Raw genomic sequence first — 15,202 nt, forward strand, 5'->3', positions numbered from 1 at the left:
AAGAAGTTACACTGATGATTTTTTACAGTTGTTTGTTCATAATGTACTGTAAATGTAGAACTGTGCACGTGTGTGTCTGCATGCACACACATACACACACACAAAATGCATGCTTTGCGTGAAGCACACAAAGATCGTATAGTGCCAAGCGGTTGCACAATATGCTGACCTGTTTTTCCTTCCTCCACTGACTACATGCAGTGGGGATCCAAGTCATGCATCAAAGATGGTAAAGATTAGGAGTGCCATGATTGACAGAAATATGTTTAGACGCCAAAAAAGTCAGAGATCAATGCATGTTGTCGGAGCAGGTTTGATTCTAAAAGCAGTCCAGGTGCGCCCATTCCCTTTAAACTGGAAATGCAGTTTTAAGAAATGTATCTTTTTCTGCAAGTGGAGATCAATTTTTGAGCATTTGTCATGTGTGTGGGCAGACTACAGCTAAACCCCACCCTCTGCCTCCGTGCTTGGTGAAAGGATAGAGATACTTGTGACAGATCAGGTCCAACCAGTCACTGGTGACAAACATTCAGCCTTGCTCCACGATAGTCTGACAAGCTCGTCTGAAAGAGTCACTGCGTGTTACTTTTTTTTGTTTACAAGGGGTTGATTTAACTACCATGAGTTTTTTCTTATTTAAAATCCATCAAAAAGTAGCTCTAGTTTTGTGGCAGCATTTAAAAAAACAATACAAGATTTATTTTATTAAGTAACATGGTGAATGTCAATTCAAAGTCGATTAACCGGTGACGTCATGAAATCAATTGCTGACATTAACAGTGATAGGTGTGGCAAAATTTAATAATTATAATGTTGTTTTCAATTAAAAAAGGAACAATAACTGGGCTTGCATGAATTTTTTTTGTAAACTTTCTGACCTTAGTGTTTACATTAACACTTTTATTGGGATTTTTTATTTTTACATATTACTAGAGGTAATGCCAACGCAGATTCGAATGAATTTTACTTAAAATGCCTCGAAGTTCCAATAAAATCAGTGAATAAAGTAAAAGAAAAAAGGAATTACTACAATTAAAACACCATCACCTGAACAGCAAAAAGGCAAATGCAAGAAAAAAAAGTTATACTCTGACGTTTATTCTAAAATTTCCCAGAATTATCCATAAAATAACAAGACACTGTTGCAGGTTACACACTACCTCCAAAAACCAGAAAAAGGGTACATTGTGTGACTGTGCTTTTTCAACTAAAACGCGACACGGTTAAATAAAAAAGTCGGAAAATGACACATTTTATGGGCAGTGTGAAAGGGGCCAGTGTTTTATAGGCCCATGTGATTGCACACATTGCACCGTGTGTTTGTGTAGTTAGTACTTGTGACCTGCCGGAACACACAGGTGCAGAATCTACCTGCGGCAGACGGTCTGGTGCCAGAGGATTATAAAACAATCGGATGGAAGTAATATAGAGTGTTGCCTATCAAACAGCTGACGGGGCAGGAAAGGAAGGTGACGTCGACGCAAAGACAAACAGCGTTTGACCACCGCCACCTGGCCCGTCTGCGTTTCGCACTCTCTCCATTCCAGAAACGGTCTCCCAATACGGTGGGTAGTTACCCGGAAGAACTGCAGCGGCGTTAGGGACTCCCATTTCAAACAAAGACAACTAAAATGTAAACTCGGCGCTTTGTACGATCCACTTCTTGTGTGTTCCGCAGACGCCAGGCTAACAGCGCTACCTTCCCCCGCAGCATCTATTCAGGTCAACCACTGAAGGATGCCATTGTCCCTATGGCAACCAGTCAAACAAACAACGTGTGGGTTTTGTATGAAACACTAGACTTCAATCGCCGGGCCTCACGAAATGCAGTTTGCGGGAAGAGACGCTCTGCACCCTCCCGGTGTTTTTGGACCACGTTGCTGCCCCTGGTGAGAGACGTGTGGGAGTTTGTCAAGCTGTCAGGCGCTAACCACACGCGGGGAAATTCTGTAAACAAAAGGGTTTGCCTGGCTTGAAATCCAACACACAAGCAAGCACACTTTGATGCCGCCTTGACTGAGGATGAGGCAATCCATTCATTCATCAGAGGAAGCTCGGAACTATTCACAATGCACTGGCGTCTTCAGATACAAGTTCAACTTGTTCCGTGACCACGATCGTAGCTCAAAACGCTTCCGTTTGTGGGAGTGGCCGTAAAAGCTTGGAGCTACCTTTCAAAAACCGCCCCAAAACGTGCGTGTCAAAAAATAATACTTCAACCTAACCAATGTACCTACATTGAAAAGTCTAAATCGGCATGTCAAGAAGCTTCTTTGGGAGTCTTTTGTGTTTTGGGGTGTTCTGTGAGGTCATCCTAGTGCTCAAACTCATTTTTGACACACAGTTGTGGGTTCCTTTGGGGGGCATTATGCCTTACAGCGCTCTTTTGTGGATGTGCAGAAGTGCAAACTCCGTGGTCAATGTGCTCACCCCAAATCAAGCACGCTGCCTTTATTTGAATTGTCTCCCTTCTTTGTCATTTGTGCACAGTGCAGCTGGAACTGGTTGCCTCTACCTCATTGAAAATAGTGATGACAAACAAGGCTCCGCCCCCAGGTTGTTGAGTAATCGCTGCCATGCTCACTTCTCTCTCCAGGAAAGTGCGTGCGTGCGTACGTGAGCGCGTGTGCTTGTGTTCTTCTTCCTGCCGTCAGATTAGATTTCAACGTGTCCAATCAAGAAACACTCTACGAGAGTTGAGGCTATGATTTATACACACGCACACACATGCACACAGATTTTGTTTGGGTTATAAAGAGTGTAGGCTAGCTATTCTATCAGCCGTAATCACAGGCTCTTATCTTCATGAGGAGGCCGGGGTGGTGGTGGGGTGTTGGTTATCAGGCCGTAGGCGTGTACGCAAAGTGACTGGGGACACAGTGAGATGAAAACAGGAAACGGAGGCGAGGTGCTAAAACGCACACACAAGTCCAGTATGTTCACACTCACTTGATACGCAAGTTGGATGAGACAAATTTGTGCTTCCGACTTGGCTCCATTTTAACGGCAAGCTAGAAAACTCTAATGAATGCAACAGTGTGCGTTCTGTTAACGGGAGTTGGAACTGGCGGCGGGCTCTATTGCGGCATACCGGGCAACGCTTTTCGTGACTTAGCTATCTCGTGTTGATTGCACGAGAAATATCTCGGCGCTGGATGTGATGTTTTGATGTACAAGTGCCGATGACGGTGTAGTTATGCCCTTCGTCGCAATGTTCCTTCTTAAGTTATTAATCTGTTGATGAACGGGAGTAGACAGTACTGTATGTACCTCGTGATTGGAACACTACCAGTCAGGGTGTAGCCAGCTTTTCTCAACAAAAAGTCAGATGGGTTTGCCTAAAGCTCATTATCGGCATAATTGTTAACAAAAAATAATAATCGAGTACGTTCACTGCACAAAGAAAACTGTTATAATGGGAAAATCCCTTACATAAGTGGCAGGAGCTAAATGTGTTTAATCTTACTCTGAAGATTGACATTGAAGTGCACGGTTATTAAAATACATAGGCATAAGAGGAAAAGTTCAAAATACACTATTAAAATATGAATCAAAGGAGAAAAAAGGCCAAGCACATCCCAGGAAACCAATTAATCCATCTAAAACATTTTTAAAAAGACTGTTACCCCTCTCTATTGCAAAATTCCTTTTCTGAGACTGTGACATCCTGAAACTAAAACTGAACTACCACTTTGATTTCAAATTTCAAACATATCCAGGAAGTTTGCTAATACACCATTTGTTCTTGAGTTATCACCGAACTCAAATTGATGTTCGCTAATTTTAATAACGCGCTGATTTGCGGCGTGTCTAATTAAATTGATTACATCCACTTAAATTATTGCCCCAAATTATTAATTAGTTAATTTATTGGCTGGCAGTCTACTGATCTCTTCTATTATTTCAATTGGACTGATTAACTATAGCTGAGCGCTTAGCCAAGGTAACACAGTTCACTTTCCTTAAGTGTTTTTCCATTCAGTGCTTGGGTTTGCCTGTGTTTTTTTCCCCCTCGAACCAGCACCTGACAGGGAATCATGCTATTTTGCAACACAGAAGGGACACGCTGTTCTAGTCGTCAACAGCGTGTATCCAAACAGTACAGATCCGTTTTTATGAATGGCTCCCGGGTAGCATAACAAAAGGCACGAACGGGCGGCTCACAAAGACGATATCTTGCAATACCCAGCTGTTGAAAGGTAAAATATTCCACACGGCCTCACCCTAGCGACACTTGTGAATCTGTTTTGGTTTGGCACGTCCTGCAAAAGGAGACCCGATCGTGTGTCCCTATTCCAAAAACCATCACCCAGTTGAGAGCATGAGTCACGTTTTTGTGGTGACAGTGGGTGGCTTCCCTTCTGTGACAACCAATCCCCCTGCTGCTCCTCCTTTATAACTCTCATTTTCCGTCTGAATCACCCGGCTAATTTAGCGGATGAATGTTAGTCTCCTTTAGGAATTCCTCCTCCTCCTACTAAGTTGACCACCGTTTGGCTCGGGCCGTTAATAACGCCAATACTACACGGGCTCGCGGCAACGGGACAGAGCCGTGTTTGGCAACTTGCAGCCATGTCACATGAGGGATCAGCATGACGTGATGTGGACACGTGCCCGTGCAAACAGGGAGTGGTGTTTTTAAGGTGCGAGGGAAAGGCCAGCTGGTCCGTTGCATTTATTTGAGTCTTTCCTCATTAGTAATATCACTTCCCGCTCAGTGTGCGCAAACTGGCAGAGCAGCCGCTCACTGTGTAGGAAAACCCAATCATTGTCAGGTCTGCTTTTTGTCACGGAACGTGCCAGCAATACCATTTGCAGTTTTTACAGTGCTGACCCTCATTTTCCGAAGGTAATTCCAATAGCAACCTTTGATTGAAAAATCTTAATTTGAAAAAAATATACTGAAATGAGCCCGTAATGCTCCAAAGTCAACAGAGAGTGACCCTGAAATTTCCCAAAATGAACAGGAAGTAGCCCAAAATCATCAAAAAAATGACCAAAAATGCCACAAAATCAATAGGACTCATAACTCCCCTAAGCTAACAGGCCATGGCCTAGAGATGCCCCAAAATAATTAGGAAGTGACCAGATGCCGAATGAAAGCAAAGTGACTCTGAAATCGTTCAAAATCAAAGGAAGTCATCCACGATCAACAGGAGGTGACCCGAAATCAATGGGAGCTGAGCCAGAAATATCCCGAAATCAACAGAAATTGCCCCTTAAATGCCCCCAAATCAGCAGAAAGTGACCCAGAGATGCCCCCAAATAAACAGGACATGGCCTGTCATCACAGGAAGAGACCTGGAAATGCCCCAAAGTTAACAGGAAGTGATCAAATGGAGTTTACCGACCAGCAAAACATTCCCATGCAATCGATTTTTCACCAAAATGGCATTATGTAGTAGCTTACACGGAATAGTTCCAAATCTTACACTCCGTCAATTTTTAAAGGCGGATGGTTATAACTATATTTGGAATTTTACCATTTGAGAATTCAACACATTTTGGTGTTTACATCATCAGAGCTACATTTTGGATAGATACAAAAGCCTCTACATGAGAAATGGAGACAGTCGTGATGAACTCCCAAAACACCCAAAACTTGAAAAACGTCACTCACTACCCCCTATGCTTCTGTGTACCGGTTGCGTTAGAATCAATGCTCAACAATTAATATGACAAAGGTCACCGTTGGCCTGTGAGATTGTGAAACACGTCAACGCTTGTAAATAGTAAATTGAACATTATCGGAATATGCCAGGCCCGTCATTGACAACGGCTTAGAAAATGAAAAGAAGAATGGATGGTATTACTGGAAATGACTCTCTTAGAATTAAAATTGCATCACAGTTCTTGACGCAATGCTTTTGTACATTTCTACACACTTCCAGGATGTTGATTGAAATTTGCCTGGTTATCTCAACCCTCGATTTTGTTTCACAAAGAGCAACAACGTGTGAAAAAGACGGATTAGACCTAGATTTCTCCCAAGTCACCGCATGGGAAAATTAACGTCCTTTGCTTTCAACCAAGATCTTGCCGTTTCTGATAATATGAAGAATTCTAACCAGCAAGACTTTCAAATCCTCCTGGTTGCGCCCCAACAAAAGCCAAGCATTAGAAATCTAATTGGAAGCCTTGGCCTTCGTTTTGGAGGTATTGACTGCCATCTCTTTGGTCTAGTGAAGGCTCAAAGTCCTCAAACAAGCCAAAAAGATTAGATCTAGATCAATTGATCAATAACAGAGATGACATCCTCAGGCTAATACACACTGGACACCTTCTGAACTTTGACTCTTTCTCGACTTTCCTTCCATAAAACTATGACCTCGTCTCTCAACATCACACTGGTTGGACATTTTCATTATTCTATGGTGATGGTTGTCTTTTGATACCTAGAAAGGCACACGCTATGCAATTATGGAAAATTACACATTTCCATCTGAGGCTTTGTCGTTATACAAAGTACAGTGGGGCAAATAAGTATTTAGTCAACCACCAATTGTGCAGGTTATCCTACTTGAAAAGATTAGAGAGGCCTGTAATTGTCAACATGGGTAAAAAAAAACAGAAAATCACATTGTTTGATTTTTAAAGAATTTATTTGCAAATCATAGTGGAAAATAAGTATTTGGTCAATTCCAAAAGTTCATCTCAATACTTTGTTAAGTACCCTTTGTTGGCACTCTTCACAAGCTTTTCACACACTGTTGCTGGTATTTTGGCCCATTCCTCCATGCAGATATCCTCTAGAGCAGTGATGTTTTGGGGCTGTCGTTGGGCAACACAAACTTTCAACTCCTTCCACAGATTTTCTATGGGGTTGAGATCTGGAGATCTACAAAGCCACTCCTTTGTTGCCCTGGCTGTGTGTCAGCTGTGTGTATGATCATTATCATGCAGAAAGACCAAGCCACGACTCATCTTCAATGTCCTTGCTGATGGAAGGAGATTTTCATTCAAAATCTCTCGATACATGGCCTCATTTATTCTTTCCTTTACACAGATCAGTCGACCTGGTCCCTTTGCAGAAAAACAGCCCCAAAGCATGATGTTTCCACCCCCATGTTTCACAGTGGGTATGGTGTTCTTCGGATGCAATTCAGTATTCTTTCTCCTCCAAACACGAGAACCTGTTTCTACCAAAATTTTTTATTTTGGTTTCATCTGACCATAACACATTCTCCCAGTCCTCTTCTGGATCATCCAAATGCTCCCTAGCGAACCACAGACGGGTCTGAATGTGTACTGGCTTCAGCAGAGGGTTCTGGCACGTCTGGCAGTGTAGGGTTCGAGTCCCTGACGGCGCTTTGTGTTACTGATAGTAGCCTTTGTTACTGCGGTCCCAGCTCTCTGTAGGTCATTCACTAGGTCCCCCCGTGTGGTTCTGGGATTTTTGCTCACCGTTCTTGTTATCATTTTGACGCCACGTGGTGAGATCTTGCATGGAGCCCCAGATTGAGAGAGTATCAGTGGTCTTCCATTTTCTAATAATTGCTCCCACAGTTGATTTCTTTACACCAAGGGTTTTACCTATTGCAGATTCAGTCTTCCCAGCCTGGTGCAGGTCTACAATTTTGTCTCTGGTGTCCTTCGACAGCTCTTTGGTCTTGGCCATAGTGGAGCTTGGAGTGTGAGAGAATGAGGTTGTGGACAGGTGTCTTTTATACCGATGAGTTAAAACAGATGCTATTCATACAGGTAACGAGTGGAGACATCGTTAGACCTCGTTAGAAGTTGACAGCCAGAAATCTTGCTTGTTTGTAGGTGACCAAATAGTTATTTTCCACTCTAATTTGGAAATAAATTATTTAAAAATCAAACAATGTGATTTTCAGTTTTTTTTCTCCACATTCTGTCTCTCATGGTTGAGGTTTACCCATGTTGACAATTACAGGCCTCTCTAATCTTTTCAAGTAGGAGAACTTGCACAATTGATGATTGACTAAATACTTATTTGCCCCATTGTAAATCTCTCCAAGCTATTTTCAGGGTATTGAAATCTTTTCAATTCGACGGGGATACTTATTAGCCAAGTGGGGCTTCACTTCCTGGCTCTTCTTGAAACTGCAACCAAAAACCAGACTATTTTCCCACTTTCTCGCCGCGTGCATTCTTTTGAGAGCGCGTCTTGTTAGCGAGTACTAACAAGGCTCTTTTAATGTGAGCAATGTGTCACAATTCGCCTAAACGGCTTTGACGTGAGTCCCTATTTAAAGGCAGTCCTTCACCCGGGGCAGAGTGAGGTCGAGGGGACACATATGTGAGTATGATATCTCTTTAGTGAAGTGTAAAACGACACCCTCTTCCTGTGCAGTGGAAATGCGTGGCTGGATTCGGGATGCTGCGAATGCGTGTAAAGCCCTTTTTCTGTGGAATGGCGGAACGGATCGGGCAACTTATTTGCGCACACCTTTTTTTTCTCGAGTAAATTTATGCGCTCAACTGTGTACACAGTCAACTTGGCAGAAAAGTAAGAAGCACTTTGTGCCCTGAGAGCTCGGCGCACACCTCCCACACGCTTTTCAGGCTCCAGGGGCCCTCGCGCCGTTTGGCCTCTCCGGCTCATCAACTTCCTGCCGGCTGACCACAACACTGAGTAGGCGACAGCGTCTCTCTCCAGAGGTTTTTTTTGGAGGCACCAGTGCGAAAAGAGTAAACGGAGGATCACAAGACAAAACATTGCTTCAAATTAAGCGTCTTACGCTAACGTTATACGGGGCCGTGCAGAAATTGGCCTGGTTTTAAACTTGATTTCCAACTCTGTTGTACAAAGTCCTCCCTGGTTTTGCTTGAACGGAGAACACTATTGCTGATAACCTATTATTTTTCTTCAGAGTCAAGAGCAATTTGCTGGCTCCAAGATAATTACAGCCCTTCTTAACCTTGGCAGTGTGTTCTTTCCATTTGCTTCATTTACAAAGCGGCGACGCTGACTCAAGTTTTCTCTCCCTTTTATTTCATCTACATGATCAACGCAGACTCTTATTTTTTTCCTTTCATGTTTCCACAAGATTGTAATCTTTGTATTATGTATATATGTCTTTTTGGATCAACTAAACGTATGAATGAATGAAATAATAATCCAATTTAAATGAACCCAATATCCCTCTTAAATTGACATGGTTTTTTTTTTTATTTCAGGCGACTGGGTGAGGAAGAAGAGAGAGGTAGAGCCTTGGAACAGAATGTTTAATTTTTTTCAAAATACTTTCATTTTCAAAATGTCCAAAAACAACAAACAAACAAAAGACAACAGAACTAGAAAGATGTAAACCAAAAGTCACCGTACCAGGCAGGACGGGGTCATAGAAAGAACAAGACAATACGATGAGAATGGACCAACAAAAACCAGAAGTGGTGACAAGACAAGATTCGTCTGGTTTTGCATGAAAGGCCGAGGGAAAGCTGATCGGTCAAAATGCATTGGACGACCAGCGTCGTCATGACGTCCCCATAAAGGATTAACACGAGACGTACTACACGCTTGTAAGTTTGGCATGATCTCCCAACTATATTTGGTGACTTCCTGAGACTGTTTCGGTGGTTTCGAAATGGTAGAGTGTTCAAATTTGAACACACCGCAGCTCTGTGCATTTTGCTTTTGTGCTAAGTGGCTGGTGGTTTACTGATTTGTCCAGGATATAGTGGTTAGTACGTGGCCTCCAGCCCTTAGCAGCTCTCAAATTCCATAGATGGTAGTTAAGGCTTGAGCTTCGCATTACCACCCACGCTCGGTCGCCTCAATGGACCGTCACATTTCGTCTCAAATGTATGCACCTGCACAGTTTATTTTCTTCCAAGAGTTGGAAAATGGCCACCGGGCCTCGTCGCTTGGACGCTTGCGCCATCAGCCTTGTGGAACATTTCTGTCAAGAAGAATGAATACACCCGCTGCAGGTTGCCTGGTATATTATCCCCCCTCCCTCTTCCACAGGATGCCTAAACCAGGGGGTTCAAACGTATGGGCTGTGGGCCAGCCTGTGGATGCTCACCTTTCAGCGCCATTGACGGCAGTAGCAATCAACGATGGCCAGCAAGTTAACTTCTTGGGCCAAAAACAAACGGGTTTGGCCCGCATGAGATTTAGTTGGCAAACCAAACTGAGTTTGACTCCCCTGCCCTAAACCCTTGTTAGAACGGAAGAAACCATCTACTGACACCGCACGTAGTCTGGCCCGAATGCTTAAACCGCCATCATCCTGTTGTATGCGCAGAATGTATGGAAACAAGACTTATCCAGCTTACTGAGCATCTGTCGACCATCCATCTTCACCCGATTTCCTGCCGTCTGGGCAGTCATTTCTTAACACCGTGGTGGACGCCATCACATATGATGGCAAACTCGCTGTGTCCCATGTCGGACATCTGAAATCTTTATCAGTTCCTCAAAGGCGGCGATTTTGATGTCCCTCGAGGGAAGGATTAAAATCCCCCGACGGGGGCTAGTTACTTTAAGATTGATTGATTTTGGGTAAACTTTTTGCTCCGTAGGCAACATCAAGAGGACCGGAAGCCTGGGATAGTAATTGGCCAGGTGCCAGATACTCCTGTTTTGGCCGTCTGAAACGCAGTCCAGGGAGAACATCTGTTCACCCTTCAGGAATCACTAATCGCTAAAAGATGCTGACAGCACCGCTCCATATTAGCGATGGGAAAAATGTGCCGGAAACAAGGCATATTTGGAGAGGCTTTTCATCCAGCGGTGGGCGCACGACTGTACAGCTGGCGAGTCGGCGCGTAGCATGACGTCCTCCTTCACACCGCAGCTGTCATTTTCACAGCTTCTCCCCAGACGTCAGACACTGTGGGGAGGGTGTGCGGTTTAAGCGTGACTGAGAATGGAATCTTGAGTTCCCATGGTCTTTTCGAGCGACCAAACCATTACGATGTGAACTCAACGTGAAGGATTACCAAGGGCAATTTGATCCGCAAAACCCGCTCGCCAAAGATTCCCCCGGCCTTCGTCTTGGAGACGAAACACACCCTGTCATCATCGACGAGGCGGACTGGCTCGGGCCAACCTGTTCGTAATACTGTAACCACTCTGCGTAACAATGCGGAGGCATGATGCAATGTTGAGGACTGGATCAGGGCTCTGTTTTTATTGCGCTCTAGAATAGATAATTCTTGTATTGTGAGGCAATTTACAATCCGATCCGTCCGTTTCCCATCAGCACTTTGCTCAGAAAGGAAGTGAATAAGAAGCAAAGCATCTCGGGCAATTCAGTCTTGTTAACAAACGCGCTTTAATAAGGTTTACACTTGGGTGAGCAATGACAGCCTCGTGATTGGTTGCCATGGCAGGAACTAGTGCGACTGGGGGAGGCTCGGTGAGACAAAACCACAATTGAGGAGTAATGTGCTGCGATGTGTCATCAGCTTTGAAGCGCACACCTGCTCCTCTTGGATACACAAAGCTGCTACTGTACCAGCGATGACGGGACATGGGCGCAATTAAATGTGTGCTGTCCACTGAACATTTGCTTTATTTGACTTTGAGAAGATCACAACTGCCTAATGAAATATTTTGTCCTTTATTAAAAAAATCACACATCAAGCATGACCAAGCAACTGAACATAACCATTCATTCAAAAGTTGAAGAGACAAAAGACAAAGGAAAAATAGCAAAACGTGTAGAAACGTTTCTTCTCTAACTGCTTATGTCAGAAGCCTTAGCAAAAATGAACTTCTACTTTTTCACAATAAACTGATTTAATTTGAAGACATATTTTGAAATACTTTATCAACAGTTTCACAAAGCGCCTATATTTAAGGTCTGTCTTTAAAAAATATGGTCATCAGCTTTCTCTAGCCATTCTGTAGCTAATGTGTAGTGTATTGTAAAATTGTTCTATGTTCTTTAAAAAGTCTGCAACCTGTTTTTTAAATTCTTCAAAGTTTATGGTAAGGACGTTGGTTCTCTTATTTACAATTGTTAAAGCAATGCCTGAATACTAAAAAGGAGATTTATAGGACCAGAATTCTACTGCACACTGTCCTAATAAGGGATCACCTGCCAGGAACATGCAATTTCACAACTATTAAATCTCAAATGGAGGTCAAGGAAAAGAGAAGTAAGACTCTTCTGGAATTGCTCTGCATGAATCATGTTGAATATTGTTTGATATCCATATGCCTATATAAGTGGCAATGGGACGCCTATTTCTGCAGCGTGCAGTCCTGCAGGTTCTCATGCTTGACGTCACCTTCCGAGCCTCTCGCTCGTATGTTTGTATCAGAGTGGACTTTGGCCACAAACTGAATATGCATGCAATTTAATAACCCTGGCAGGCTGAGGCAATCAATGCTCTGACCTGCAATGTGAAGAAATCATTTACGCTATGGGCCAACCAGCACCATGTAGTAGTGCTGCATTTACTATATTGGATTGCCACGAAGGGGGAAAAACTTTCTGAAAGTACCACTTAAAATGAAAAAACTAAAGGTGTCGCTTTTTGAAGTGGTAAAAAAAGCACATTGATGTTGCATTCCTTCGTGAGCTATCTTGCCTTCCCTCCCCAAATGCTTTATAAGACACTTCCTGTGAATGATGACATCATGGCGCAGGCAAGGGAGGGCTGAAAAACGAGCGCCAAGCTGACAGTCATCACTTCTGGTGAATTACGGTGCTATAAGGAGAACAAACTGTTCCATTATAATTCAATTTCAGGTTTGGTGTTTTGAATGACACACAATCTGACATTTTCTACTGGAGAGCAATACAGCCTTATTTCTGGCCCCTGAGGACTCCCTGAAATGTGCTCAAAATTAGAATGTGTCCATGTTGGGGCCGTCAATGTAATGATAAGCCTTTGGGGTCTTAGGGGGGCCCGTTGTGCCGGAGCTGTGAAGCATTTACAAACTTAGACACAAGAACAATCTGTCCTTTCAACACACACACACATTCACCTCTGCTTTGGGCCACTATTGATTCAACACATGCAGTGATTGTCGCCATTGTTTGGGTGTTTGGTTAGCCTGCGTGTCACCGCGCGCGTTTATTTAGCCTGCTTTGGTAAGGGTGACATAGTTCCATTCAAGTTGCATTATTCAAACTGAATGCAGAATTCAAACTGGATTCATCTTAACTCATTAACTGTCAATGGCAAGCTATGAGTTAAAATCCAATGAATTAAGAAAACAGGTGACCATTTATCTTTTAGTGAACTCAATTGTATTTTCATGATTGTATTCATTTATAAATGTATTTATTCAAAGAATATATAAAAATACAATAAGAATTAAAAATACTATATAGTATATTAATCATTATTTTTTAAAATTAATAATTTAATGATTATTAAAAGCTACAAAAAACTAAACTGATTTAATAATAAACTAATGTATTGCCCAGGCCTAGAAAAGAGGACAGGTTGCGCCACAATCAGGTTGAATAGGACGATTCCCTTCGCCACCAATCCAAACTACTCCTACCACTCCCTTCAAATGTGTGAAAAGTACGCCGCGCTTGTAAACAAATGAACTTTGCCGCAAAACTGCAATCTTTGCTACTTTAAATGAGTCTGCCACCTTTGTTCACCCTCTTAATTCCAACGTGGTGTGGCTTAACATTATATTAGGCCAATAGCAAACAGGATAAGCCAGACAAAAAAAAGCTTGGGGCGATCTGGTACGCTGTGCGACACAACAATGTCGGCTTTGTGCAAGTGGCGGCACACGGCGTGTGGGCAGGTACAATAAGTGTGTGCGCTTGTGGTTGTTTTTATTGTGCCGAAGAAAAGAGCTGTGCATTGGGTGGAAATGTGGTCATGTAAATTACACAATATTCTCTCATCAGGTACACTGCATTTGCTTAATTTGATTCATTTGTTTTAATTGGAGAAAAACGCTCTTCCCGTATTTTTCGGTAACTGTACGATTGTCGTTGGCCCTTAAGTATTTTGTACGTCACACCATGACCTAGCACTGACGTTGTAAATCTGATTGCAAGATGTCGTGTGACTACAAAAAAAGACAAAGATGGATAATTGCCGGATCCTTCTGTAAAACATGTTATTCTTGGCACTGCCTACCTGTTCATACATCCTCTGTGAACCAGGAAGTCGTCGGCATTCTACGTGTTACCGAGTGTCATTCGACTTATAGAAGGTACTTACAGTATAACATTGATTAATAAGAAATCTGGCATGTATTCGATATTGTTTCCTGATTCAATTTTGATCTCATTATGGAAATATGAATGAATAAACGATGCTACTATCAAAGTACAAGAATATGTTATACAACCGCTTAAATCAGCGATCGGGAAATCTTTAACCCATTGTCGTTTTAGAGCGGCGAGAATATTTGCAAGGTTGCATAATTACTTGCGATCACTTTTGGCATGCAAGAGTGCCACGGCACCCTGGTTGGGAATCCCCTGCTAAAACCAGATTGGCAATAAGAGAGTTAACTGAAATGATTTTGGTCAGAACACGTCAAATTTAAGCGACCTGAGTACATAAAAGCATTTGATATTCATAATCGTTGGTGTGATGTATATGATTAAAATGATGACAAACGGAAGACAATCAGTGTCAGAAAAGATTGAATGGTGGTTATCCATATGTCCTTCTTTAAATAGGCAGTCCTTCAATTAAATGCCTCGTTCAGGGCGGTTAAAAGCAGGACAATTATTTGTCCTCATTTTTTGGAGTTGCACCTGAACACAACACACTGCAGTATGTACACGAGTGCTCGTTGCATTGAGGTCAATTAGAGGCAGGCTATATTGAGCATTGGCAATTTGCTATTTTACCTAAACATCTGATATGCTGTCACTGATTATTTGTTTTTTATTGTCAATAGTTAGTTTAATTCAAATGCTGTTGTTTGTGTTAGCAAGATAGCGGTTAGGCACGTTAAGAGTCGACGGTCGTTGTTGCGTTCTACTATTTTGCCTTTGTGAAAATAACTAACTCCTGCATCACATCAGCGTTAAGTTGCGTAAACATTTTATTTTGAATAGACGCTGCCGTTACACAGCTTTTTTGTCTTCAAACTATTGGATTATTTACATAAAAGATCTATCAGGAACAGGGCTTTGTATTTATTTTGATGCAATTTTAGTTTCAAATGTTAAAGCCATAAGTCGAAGCGTTGAAGAAATTGCAGCCACTTGCAGAAAAGAATAAATAAAAATGGAGGCGTGCGCCTTTAAGTGAGAGCGTGCGACTGTGGGGAGGGCCAGGGCGTCTC

The 15,202-nt window shown here is 42.6% G+C and overlaps 1 protein-coding gene across 2 annotated transcripts in view; it reads right to left on the reverse strand.

The window, feature by feature from the left end:
• Positions 1-15,202, reverse strand: part of tas1r3 (taste receptor, type 1, member 3) — a 59,492-nt gene that overhangs the window by 31,501 nt on the left and 12,789 nt on the right. The window lies entirely within an intron of this gene.

This window comes from Stigmatopora argus, chromosome 6 (assembly GCF_051989625.1).
Source record: "Stigmatopora argus isolate UIUO_Sarg chromosome 6, RoL_Sarg_1.0, whole genome shotgun sequence".
In the NCBI taxonomy this organism is placed as follows: domain Eukaryota; kingdom Metazoa; phylum Chordata; class Actinopteri; order Syngnathiformes; family Syngnathidae; genus Stigmatopora; species Stigmatopora argus.